Source organism: Rattus norvegicus, chromosome 18, assembly GCF_021556685.1.
Source record: "Rattus norvegicus strain SHRSP/BbbUtx chromosome 18, alternate assembly SHRSP_T2T, whole genome shotgun sequence".
In the NCBI taxonomy this organism is placed as follows: Eukaryota; Metazoa; Chordata; class Mammalia; order Rodentia; family Muridae; genus Rattus; species Rattus norvegicus.
In genome coordinates, this window is record NC_141551.1 from 67,051,958 (window position 1) to 67,064,747 (window position 12,790).

Here is a 12,790-nt window from a genome sequence, read left to right on the forward strand (position 1 = left end):
GAATTGTCCTAAATTAATCATTGATTTGGGAAGAATTTACATAGTGCTCATATACTCATCTATGAATTAATATATCTATCTATCTATCTATCTATCTATCTATCATCTGTCTCTATATGAGTATTTAAATGTGTAAATATATATACATATATTATATATTGTACTTTCTGATATCTCAGTTAATATTTTTATTAAAATATAATGTTTTATTGATCACATTCATCTATATCTTGTTAAATTTTGCTAATTTTTACTATATATATATCATATTTTAGATTTTTGTTTCTTTTTTCATGATTAATATAATTAGTTAATGCTATTATTGGCATTTGAGGAAAAACTAGCTTTTGTATTTACATAAAAGATGCCTACTACTTACCAAAATTCCTAATTAGTGTACTTGTTTTCTCAATTCCCAAATATGGATTCATATTACTTCTAAAATAATTATACTTTTAGAAATGCAGTGTTATGTTTTTAAAAAGTTGTTATGTGTTTCTTAATGAAATCTCTATAATTTTAGTACCTGAAATAGTACTAGCCTTTGTCAGCCTCTTTAGATTTTAAAGAAAATGTTTTAACTTTTTCATAAGTTAGCATAACTCTTGTGCTTAGTTTCTCAAAAAAAAACAATAAATGTTTTAAAGGATGATTATATCCTTATTAACATGAATTCTTAAAACCATAGAAGACTGTTTTACAATTCTCTCATTTCATTTATGGGTGCAGGTATAAGACAAGGTTATGTGTTATCATATAAGGAGATGCGGGGCTCTCAATGAGTTTAGATTTGTCCCCTCATTTACAACAGAGGCAAACAAATGCTCCATAAATTCATGATAAGAAATAGTGGGAATATGTTGTTATTCTTTTAAAAAGAACCGTAGTCATAGGCTGGGGTTGAATATGTTAAACAATAACAACACATGGCAAATACTTCATTACTGGTATAGTCACTTCTCATGAAGACTGTTGTGATGCATTCAACTTATATAACTTCTTTATAATTGACTAGACTTACATCCTGGAGAAGTCAAATTAGTCTCCCCCGATTACACAATAATTCGAGCATAGTTCAAACTTGAGGACTAACAATTATGGGGGTTTTGTTTGTTTTGCTCTGCTTCATTGTTGTTTGGTTGTTTTGGGGTGTGTGCATGTATGAGTGTGTTTGAGTGTTGTGTGTGTTTGAGTGTTGTATGTGTGTGTGTGCATTTGTGTTTTTGTTATAGAATAATTAATCATCTCACCACAGCAGGTCATGAGGAATCAAACATTTTATGAACAAATGAGAAAGCTTGCAGTGGGTATGGTCTAAGTACTCAGAATTTTAGATATTTTTTTCTGACTTTAAATAATCTGTGTTTTCATTTACAGACTGTTGGTCTGAGATTTTGAACAACCACTTGGCCAAGAACTAAAGCTGACTTTCGATTTGTTAGAAAATTTAGTTTTGGCTTTGCCTACTGCAGTCCTTGTGAAAAATGAACTCCACTTAAATTATAGTAAGAATCTTGGATCTTAAATTCTGTTATAACTGCAGCTGAGGTCTGATTTTTTTTAAACCTACTTGTCAAGAATCAACTCACTATCATAAATGGCTCCTAACAAAGTCCATGAGAAAAATTCCACTTCCTGATACAGCACTGGAATTTTTTCTTAACCCATCAAGTACCACATGAACCAAGGTAATTTCCCTGAACATACGTTTTTGCTATGGATGTAAACCCCACTCCTTATAGTAATTTATAATCATTTACTTATATCATTTACATTGTTATGACCCAAGCTTTAATTAAAACAATACCACGAAGCAAATACGACTTTGTCATTTGTTAAAAATAAAATATTTAAACAAAATTATTAAGTATTAATATTATAAGAAAAACATTAAACCAGGCCCTAAACATTTAGCAGGCCCTAAATATTTCTTTTAGGATTCAACATACTACATATTTTCTCCTTGGAGCATGTTGGGTATCATAGTATTATGGATTATTAGTTTAGAAAAACATAACATATATGCTTAATATGACTTAAAAACTTAAAATCAATTATTTATAGTTACCTTATAAAAATTTTTCATGACTTAAAAGATAAAAGTAATTCTCTAATTCTGTTCATATTTTAATTATGTCAGCTAATTATTCTATATAATTTTCTGTAGTTTTTCTAGTTCCAAGACATGTATTAAGTTCTATGAATATTACTTTCCATTTGTATAAACAATTTTAGCTTACGAAAACATGAGAAATGAACATATTAAAAATTTAAATCATACTGCCACAATAACGAAGTACAGACTTTGAAACAAACTCTAGAAAAAAAATTCTATTTTCCTAATATGTCAGAAGAAAAGTATCATGGCGGATGACAAGTGTAATAAACTCATAAGTCATTTGCAATCCTTCACTGTATTATGGTACATAAATGTTATTTACGAAGTAAATGGTTGTAGTGGAATTTTTAGTATGATCAGGATATAAAATAAATTTATAGTCTTTAAATTATTAAAAGAATAAAAAATGTTAAAATTTAAGGACACAATGTTACACATATAATCATATACATATGATTTTCTTTTTATAAGGACAACATTTAATTGGGGCTGGCTTACAGGTTCAGAGGTTCAGTCCACAAATACATATGTCCTTAAAAATTTGTATTATGAATAAATAAAATTTAGGGGATATGAATTTAAATAGGTTGATGTGATAAACTTTGTGAAATGAGGAATTTTATCTGTTGTCTATATTTCATATCTACAACTCTAAGTTAACTATATAGTACCTGTAGGAAGTCTAACAAATATTCATAGGTCATGATACATTTTGATGCTTATTCATAAATAACTCAATATTTTCTCAAGGGTGCTATTTATGTTTGATGAATGTCAAGCATTCCTTTTTAATATTTTAAAATTTATTTATTTATTTATTTATTTTTGACACATACTCTCATTAGCACAAGATTGTCTTGGAATAACTATGGAGTATAAGAATGGCTTTGAACTCCTGTTCACCATCTTTCTTAGTGTTTCCATTGCTGTGAGCAAACACTCTGACCAGGTGTTGTCTGACCAGCTCAATGACACCATTTAATTGGGCTAGCTTATAGGCTCAGAGGTTCGGTCCATTATCATTAAGGTGGGAACATGGCAACATCCAGGCAGGCCTGGTGCAGAAGGAGATGAGAGTTCTATATCTTCATCTGAAAGTTGCTAGAAGAAAACTGGCTTCTAGGCAGCTAGCACAATGGTCTTAAAGCCCAGACCCACAATGGCAAACTTCTTCCACCAAAGCCACACCTACTCCATCAAGGCCATACCTATTCCACCAAGGTCATACCTCCCATTGTGCTACTCCCTGGGCCAAGCATATTCAAACTTCCACCGTCTACTCTCTGGCCCCTATAGGCTTGTTCAAGCACATGAGTCTATAGGGGCCATATCTAGCATAATGTAATGCAAAAAACATTTCAATCCAACTTCAAAAGTCTTTACAGTTTATAACAGCCTTAAATTTCCAAGTTCAAAACCTCTTCTAAGATTCATGTAGTCTTTTAAGCATAACCCAGTATAAAGCCAAAAATACTGGACAAACAAGACAGAAAACCAGATGGGCAACTTCAAAACTCCATGTTTTCATGTATGATGTCAAAGTACTCTTCAGATTTCCAACTCCTTTCAGCCTTGTTGATTGCTGTTGGCTGATCTGTCTCCAATATGCTTGAGTCTTCCACTCTAACTAGTTTTCACCAATAGCCTCTCATAGGCTCTCTTCATGGTGCCAAGCCACATCTTTTGCATGACACCTTCAGTCCTGGGCTGTCAACTGCAGCTGAGGCTGCACCTTCACCAGTGGCCTTCTGTAGACTCTCACAGTGGCAAGCTTCAGCTGCTCCTCATGACCCCTTCATGCCTTCAAAACCAGTACTGCCGGGGTGAATCTTACACATTACCAAGTACATCTGGAGCACAAGCTACAACCTTGTCTATCGCTGGAACACAGTTTCTTGTTCTTTCAAAAAATATTTCCCAGAGGATTTCACCTCTGCAATGCTGATCTCATCTCAATTATTGCTAATTTCTTTGCTCCAGCATCAGTTGTCACAGTCGTCTCCTTCTCCTCTTGACTATAAGGCCAGAACCAAATGGCCAAAGCTGTGGAATTATGCTGCTTTCTGGGGTTGGAACATGACCCCCTTCTTATATTACATTATACCAACTTACCGTTTTCCAATAGTCTTTATTGCCAAAGCTTGCTGGTCCTGCAAATTGCTCTGGAGGTTGACCTTGAACTTAGAGATCTGAATGGCTCTGTCCCCTAAATGCTGGGGTCAAAAGCATGTACCATAATACCTGGATTTAAGCTTTTCTCTACTTGGTACATGCTCTATATCAGGTGACCTTGGACTTAGAGCTCTACTTGCCTCTATCTCCTGGGATTAAAGGCTTTTGTTTAATGCCTGGAAATAAACATAGCTGGATTGGATCTTCACCCAAAGTTACTACTCCCTTAATCTGTTATTTCCTTGGACACAGGATTCAACTCCATTTAACTTGATGCTGTAACATTATTGCTTGAACTATACATTTTATATTTTTCCTTTCTCAGCTTTCTCCTTTTCATTAAAATGTTCTTCATAAAACAAAAGCACATCCTTCACCAAAATACTGCAAAAACAATCTCTAGGCCACCTACTCAAATTCTTGTGCCAGATCTTCCCAGATCAAATCACTCTCAGCAACAAAGTCTTCCATATTTTTCCTAGGATGACTCATTAGGCCCCATTTGAAGCATTCCATGGCTGTCTGAATCCAAATCCACATTTCTCCAAATAAAAACATGGTCAGGCCCATCACAGTAATACTCCAGTCCCTGGTACCAACTTCTATCTTAGGGTTTCCATTCCTGTGAACAGACACCATGACCAAAGCAACTCTTATAAATGACAAATTTTAATTGGGGTTGGCTTACAAGTTCAGTGATTCAGCCCATTATCATCAAGATAGGAACATGGCAGTGTCCACGAGGTGCACACAGTGCAGGAGGAGCTGAGAGTTTTACATCTTCATCGGAAGGTACCTAGGAAGAATCTGACTCTCCAACACTGAGGGGAGCTTGAGCAGTAGGAGCCCTCAAAACCTGCCAACCCAGTGACAAATTCCTCCAACAAGGCCACACCTACTTCAACAAGACTATTCCCTGGGCCAAGAATAATTAAATCAGCACATTATCCATCTGCTTTCAAAGCGCCAGGATTCTAGGCATTGGTCTCTACACAGTGCTAAGAACCAAATGCACGACTCTTTCTGTGAGTATGAGACAAGCATTCTAACTTCTCAGCTATAGCTTCCACACTTTGTGAGACTCTCATATTGGCTATGGGATTTCAGATACGATCCCCATCCTTTCACTTATATAATAATGCATGTTATAGTTCACTTTTGACCATCAACCTGGTTGGATTAAAACACAACTAGGGCACTGAACTAATGACAGACTCGTTTGTTTGTGATGGGATTTTGGTGGACTGGAGTACAGGCTGCACAAAAGTGGGAAAAGAAGAAACCACAATGAACACAGCATGTATCACTCTTGCTGGCCAAGGACAGAACTCACCAGCTACTTCATACCTCTGCCGCCACGTGTCATTCTTTTTTTTTTTTATTATTATTAACTTGAGTATTTCTTATATACATTTCGAGTGTTATTCCCTTTCCCGGTTTCCGGGCAAACATCCCCCTCCACCCTCCCCTTCCTTATGGGTGTTCCCCTCCCAACCCTCCCCCCATTGCCGCCCCCCCCCCATAGACTAGTTCACTGGGGTTCAGTCTTAGCAGGACCCAAGGCTTCCCCTTCCACTGGTGCTCTTACTAGGATATTCATTGCTACCTATGGGGTCAGAGTCCAGGGTCAGTCCATGTATAGTCTTTAGGTAGTGGCTTAGTCCCTGGAAGCTCTGGTTGCTTGGCATTGTTGTACTTTTGGGGTCTCGAGCCCCTTCAAGCTCTTCCAGTTCTTTCTCTGATTCCTTCAATAGGGGACCTATTCTCAGTTCAGTGGTTTGCTGCTGGCATTCGCCTCTGTATTTGCTGTATTCTGGCTGTGTCTCTCAGGAGAGATCTACATCCGGCTCCTGTCGGTCTGCACTTCTTTGCTTCATCCATCTTGTCTAATTGGGTGGCTGTATATGTATGGGCCACATGTGGGGCAGGCTCTGAATGGGTGTTCCTTCAGTCTCTGTTTTAATCTTTGCCTCTCCTTTCCCTGCCAAGGGTATTCTTTTTCCTCATTTAAAGAAGGAGTGAAGCATTCACATTTTGATCATCTGTCTTGAGTTTCGTTTGTTCTAGGGATCTAGCACATGTCATTCTTTAGTGCTGTACGCCCTAAAGTCCTCAGGCCACATACATTCATTCTCATTTAGTTGCTCCATGTAAGGAATTAGTACACAAAACTAGGGAAAGTAATAAACGTTCTGTTTTCCTTTTCCTTGACTTTTTTTCTTGTTTCATGTTCAATATTCATTTCTTTCACACAATATGACCTCAAATAATATTGCTAACACAAAGCTAAAATAAAACAGAAACATACTTCTCCTTATGGTACGTAAGTTTATTTGGCATGTGCATATTTGATTTCATTAATGATTCAAATATTATTAAGTTTTACAGCAAGTGTGTTAGGTTTTCTCTCTCTCTTTCTCTGTCTCTCTCTCTCCTGTGTGTGTGTGTGTGTGTGTGTGTGTGTGTGTGTGTGTGTGTGTGTGTAAGCTGATGAGTTCCTTCAGTATAGTTCCTATGTATGTGTTTTTAAAGCTGATCAGTTGGTATTAGGTGAACATTCAGGAAGAATTATCTGGTGAATTCTGAGTCTTCCTTCTCTGCCATCTTTAATTGCCTATGTCTCTTCATTTCAAGATGTGGCCCTGTGAAATCCCCACCCTCCACCTATAGTGTTGAGTTATATACAGAATCTTTCTGCTCCCTCTTCTAGAATGTTTCTGAGCCTTAGGAGTATAGGTAGTATTACAGTTGTATCACTGTCAACTGTGCCTACGTCTAAAAGCTCGAGCCTCCCTTAATTCGTGATTATGTATGGTAAATTGCCCATCTCAGAACCCAACACGACTCATATCATACCTACAAAGTATGACGTGAAAAGTAGAGGTTTTCAGGGGACTGCTGCTCAGACTTTTGGGGAGTGAGCTTTCTACAGCATATCATAACTCATACATCCTCTACAGTTCTTTGTTTTCTCCAAAAATTTCAGTTTATTAAGGATCACATTTTCCTATTTAGTAATTCTTCTAAGGGATGTTGTTTATAAAATTATTCTTTTTTTAAAAAAATATTTATTCATTTTATGTACATATAGGTGCTCTCTTGCATATACACCTGCATGCCAGAAGGAGGTGTCAAATCCCAGTGTTGATGGTTTTGAGCCACTATATGGTTGCTGGGAATTGAACTCAGGTCCTCTGGGAGAGTAGCCTCCTCTTAGTTACTGAGCCATCACTCCATCCCATAAAGTGATCCGTAAGTAAATACCACAGTTTTCATACTCAGTGTCTTCTTTTTCTAAACTTGAACATATGCTCTTCTTCTACCCATTAGTGTCACATATTCTGCTAGTCCCAAAACACTGAATTGCCTTGGTTCTTCATATCTCTAATGAAATGAACATCCAGTGAGTCTATTTTGCAGGGAAATTTACCAATTTCCTTAGTGCAAGACATTAGAGTAGGTCCCGGACACCTCCCTATGTCATTGCCACACTTGTAGGAGTCTCTAAGCTGTTGTCATTTTGGTAGCCAGGCAACTCCACTTTGTGGGGAAAAATTAATATAAATCACATCATCATTGATGGTGTATGGCATTCTCCAGACTCCATTTTCTGAAGGTTACCTCCTGAATTTCATAAAAAAAAAATTCTCTCATTTCTTTACGAAAGGCATGCACATAAGAACTTTGGTGAATTCTATTGTTCTTGGATTTAAGCTGAAAACCCGAGGCACAAAGTAAATATTTCAGGACTTCCCAGCTGCCAGTAATAGCAGTGTGATTTCCAAGGAACCTTGAACAAACATTGCAGTTTGGATTTATAATTACTTTAACAAAACATCCTAATTAAAAGGGCAATCCATGAGGATTACAGCCGCTCTCCAAGTCACTGCACATTTTCACAGATTAAGCCAACTAGTGAAAGACAGAAAGGCACCAGAGTCCAAGAAAGGAAGAAGGGGTGGCTGAAAAATCTACGAATGCCACTGACTCTTCTTTAGAGACTCAAGGCTCAGAGAGATGGTCAGGAATGCATCTCTGGCAGTCACTAGGAAACTTGGGAATGGAAATGGTTACATAGCAGGTATATGCCAGGAGTGCTAATGGCCCAGGTTCCTTCCAATCCTTTCACTATGTAAACCAAACTTTCCATTTTACATATTTTTCAAAATGACTGTTTCTCCTTTATACACAATTTATGGAAGATCAAAGCAATTCCCTCCTCCTCCTCCTCCTCCTTTCCCTCCTCCTCCTCTTCCTCCTCCTCCTCCTCCTCCTCCTCACTTCCGAATGATTTCCACTCAAAGCTTCCCAACATTGGTTCTGAAAGCTGGGATAGAAGTAATTTTCATGGGTTTTTTTTTTTCTTTTTTTCGGAACTGGGGACCGAACCCAGGGCCTTGCGGTTGCTAGGCAAGCGCTCTACCACTGAGCCAAATCCCCAACCCCATTCATGGGGTTTTATAATTTAAGTATTTATGTGAATTTGTGAAAATGAGATCAACATTTAAATAAAGTATAGTTTACTTAAATGTTTATACAATTATATGTGTGTAAACATGAGTGTGTATATGTGCGTGTGGGTGTGTTGGAGTAGATGCTGGGTACTGTTGTGGTGACTATCAAGTGGGTCCATTCATTAATACAATCATTTCTATTAAGGGTTAGACTTTAATACTTGAATGCAATGAAAAGAAAAGTCAGAGAGAAGTCAGCTCAAATTTATCTTTATGTCTTAAGAAAGTATCACCATGGATCAATCAAATGAGAAGCCTTTGAGACTAATATGTCTAATTTCTTACAGTGAATGAAACACCATTTCATAGAGACAGTAAAGATTGTCTTTCTTATAGCTAAATTTTCTAAATGCTGTTAGTTTCCATCATGCTTTACCCAATCTGATATCAATGTTTGGAACATCACTGGATCAAGAAGTAACAGTTTCTCTAGCATCCTTTTATTTTTCTTACCAGAATTGTTTCAGCAACAATCAAGATGAATTTGTAGAGGAAAACAGGGAAGAAATTGAACTTTGTTAAGGTAAAGGACTGCAAAAGTATTCTTTCACGGAAATGGAGGAAACAGCTTGGCAGTTGAAAGAAATTTGTAATTTTGCAGAGGACCCCACTTTGGTTCCCAACATCACACACACCTGTGCCTCAACTTCTAGGGCACCCGATGCCCTCTGATGGCCTCCCTAGGCACCAGGTATGTAGCACACACATGTATAACATGCATGCTGGCATACTCTCAAACACAGAAAATAAAACAATTAAACCTTCAAAAGGGTAACATTCACATAAATGAGTACACACTTTTCAGAACCAGTAATGGTTGCAGTAATTTACAAAAGTCAAGCTTTCAAATAATATTTGAGAGCTTTTCTGTTTAATCATACTTGACAAAACAGCCTTTCCCTAAAATACCCATTCCTGGCTCTACTCATTTTAATGAAATAGCTTCCAGTCAGTGCGCAGATTATCTATGCATCAGTAGAGCCATTCTTACCAATTCCTTGTTTGTGCTCCTCATGACTCAACACGCGAGAGCTTCTTAATTATATCTCCTAATACTCACATGAGGAGTAAAATAAGCCAAATAAATGTAAGGAGGAGTATTGCACGGAGAAGAGAGACCAACTTAAAGGTAGAGTGTGGAAAGCTCAGTAAGCATAAGCCCTTAATATGGCTCTGCTCATGAGAACGGCATTCGGATTAATGCCTATACCCAAGGTATGAGGTGGATTAGACAGAGAAGGCAGAAGTGTGAAAGAAAGCTTGTAATTGAGGAAAGGTTGTGTTCCGTCCAAGAAGAAGCTGCGATTTTCTACATTGGATCCACTTGAAATTTGATTCACTCGCAGTCAGGGAAGGAGCGTATAAGTCAAGTGCAGGGGCCTCTCCATTCTGGATATTTTATAGGACCTCTTGCACCTCTGCTCCATTTATTTTAACTCCTTCCAGTAAGAGATATGGCCCCTGGGTTGGGGTAAATGATGTGATCTCACTTCTTAGAGTTGTTAGCCTTGAATCACCGTAGCTCATAAATTTCCACCCACATCCACAGTTGTGGGGTCAGTGAAGACTTCACACTGAGCACGGGGTGTGGATTCACAGAAACAGACCTTGAGTGCAAGCTGTGGGATCCCAGCTGACCTCATCGTTGTGCTTAATTTTAGGTTGTTATATTTCCTTGAACTAAAATGAATAATATCTACTCTGGTCATGCGGATGACAAAATTCATAAAGGAGAGCACAAAACTTGGAACATTATTCCTGATGTAAAAATAGAAAAATTAACTCTGCTAGCGACCTACAATTGCGTGAAATAAGAGAGAAGGTAGTGCTCATAATTGTAAGTTCAATTGCTCTAATATCTTTGCAAATGGAGCTCAAGTTTTAGTTCTTGAGATTTCCTTCATGGAACATGGCTGTTGTCTGATATTCCCACATGGCTGCCCATCAGTATTTTATAGTCTGGACTACATCTTACCTAATCTGAGAGTTTATTTTTCCTATAAGAGGTAATATTCTGTAGCCCGTTATTTTTCCTCTACTTTTTTATTTTTCCTTTCTAGAAAATATTTTTATTAATTTAAATTATGTGTCTGTTTTTATGCGTGTGAGCGGCTGTGTGCTACTAAATGGATATACCATTTAATCCCAGAAGTGTTGGCTATGTTTGCCGCTGGAGTTATAGGTGAGTGGGTGTAACCCAATGTTGGCACTGCAGCTTAGAGCCTTTGTAAGAGCTGCATAGAGTCTAATGGTTCACCATCTTTTCAACCCTGTTTTTTTTTTTAAGTATTTATCACTAATCATGTCTTGCAGAAAAAAAATGTTCTCCTTTGAGAGCAGGGATTTTATTGTTTTGCCTGAATAAAAGAACTAATTTTAACACAAGCATACATATAAACTATTCCCAGACCTATTAATGAAATATGAACCCTGTGAAATTGGATTTTGTGACAATTGCATAAGACTTGTCAATATTTTATTCTAGTTATTTATGTGCAAACCCCAATTGTTGGCATAGTTCATGTTGATGTTCAAGCAAGTACATTTTAGTACTTCAGTGTAATTAGAGTACTTCTTTAAAAATTAATGACGCTTTTCAATATAAATAAATTCTGATTTAAGGAAATATGTTAATGTTTGAATTTTTCAAAATATTCAAAATCTGATCAAAATTTAGTGTTGCCAATTAGAACCTAGTTGTATACCAATTTAATAACATGTCTCAGTCTTGCTTTCTGCTGAAATTCAGTGCTGTACCATTATGCTGCCTGTATTCATGTTATCCCTGCATTTGTTCACTCTCTGCCCCTTACACTCAATTACTAATACCCACTTCATAGGAAATTATCATTAGTCTTCCACTACTAGGTATTTTGGTTGGTGTTGTTTCTGATACATGGCCTCTCCATCTGTCATCTATGCTAGCCTCAAACTCACTCTCTTCCTGAGTTAGCCTGCCAAAAGATGTATTTATACTCAGTCATCAAGATAACATGCTTCGAGTTTCTGTTTTAATGTAAAACTCTCCTCATTTATACATCTATAAATGTCGGCTTTTGCAATACTATAAAAATTCAACCGAATTTACTCTTCTAGGTCTTATGCCTAGGTCCTAGAGCCTTCTAGGTCTCTGTTATACTCTGAACATGAAGAAAAAATTATTTCTTTCATCTATAGTATTCGATACTCAGAACAGCACACCAAGCTTGATGTGGAACATGGTTTTTTAAGCTACTCTTTCAATAGATATTTTAGGCTGTATTTGAAACAGTACCCAGAAGCTCTTTGTGTGTGTGTGTGTGTGTGTGTGTGTGTGTGTGTGTGCATGCGTGCGTGTACGTGTGTTTATGGGCGTGTGTGTACATTGCTTTTTGGCTGTTTTGCAAGATTTGCTTTAGTTCTTAGTGCCTTGTAGGAGGAATTGAGTCACAAGGGTAGGCCCTGGTTCTTCTTCCTGCCCCACTCTGCTTACTGGCTGCTGTTGTAATTTTACCAGTTCTTCTGCACTTTCTCAGACTATCGTTTCTATAAGGGAGTATAATGGTAAGAGAACAGGCCCTTCTTCCTTTACGTAGGTTCTTGCTTTCTCCATCTGTTGACTGTGACAGTCTCAAACTCACTCTCTTCCTTAGCCTGCCAAGGTCAAGGTAATGAAAGAAGGAAATTATCTAGTAGGTATAGTAGACACATGGCCATGAGTATCACCTTTGTGGAAAAATCATCTGCCCATTGTTTTTATGACACCACAATCATTTTCATTAAATCAAATCTGAACAATATGCAGAACAATGGCTTATTATAGAAAGAAAAGATGGATAAGATAGGTTAGAGAATGAAAAAAATTTAAGGACCTAGGAAAAACTTTTGGTGTGTAATGGGAAAAGTAGAATAATAGTATTCCTGTTTTCTAAGTGAGGGGAAAAGAAAGGAGGAAAGAAAAGAGGTACATCAATTTTATCTTTTATTTTCCCTCAGATAATTCTAT

General features: G+C 37.1%; 1 protein-coding gene across 2 annotated transcripts in view; it reads right to left on the bottom strand.

Annotated features, from left to right (window-relative positions):
* The window catches only part of Dcc (DCC netrin 1 receptor), a 1,119,339-nt gene that overhangs the window by 170,255 nt on the left and 936,294 nt on the right, over positions 1 to 12,790 (bottom strand).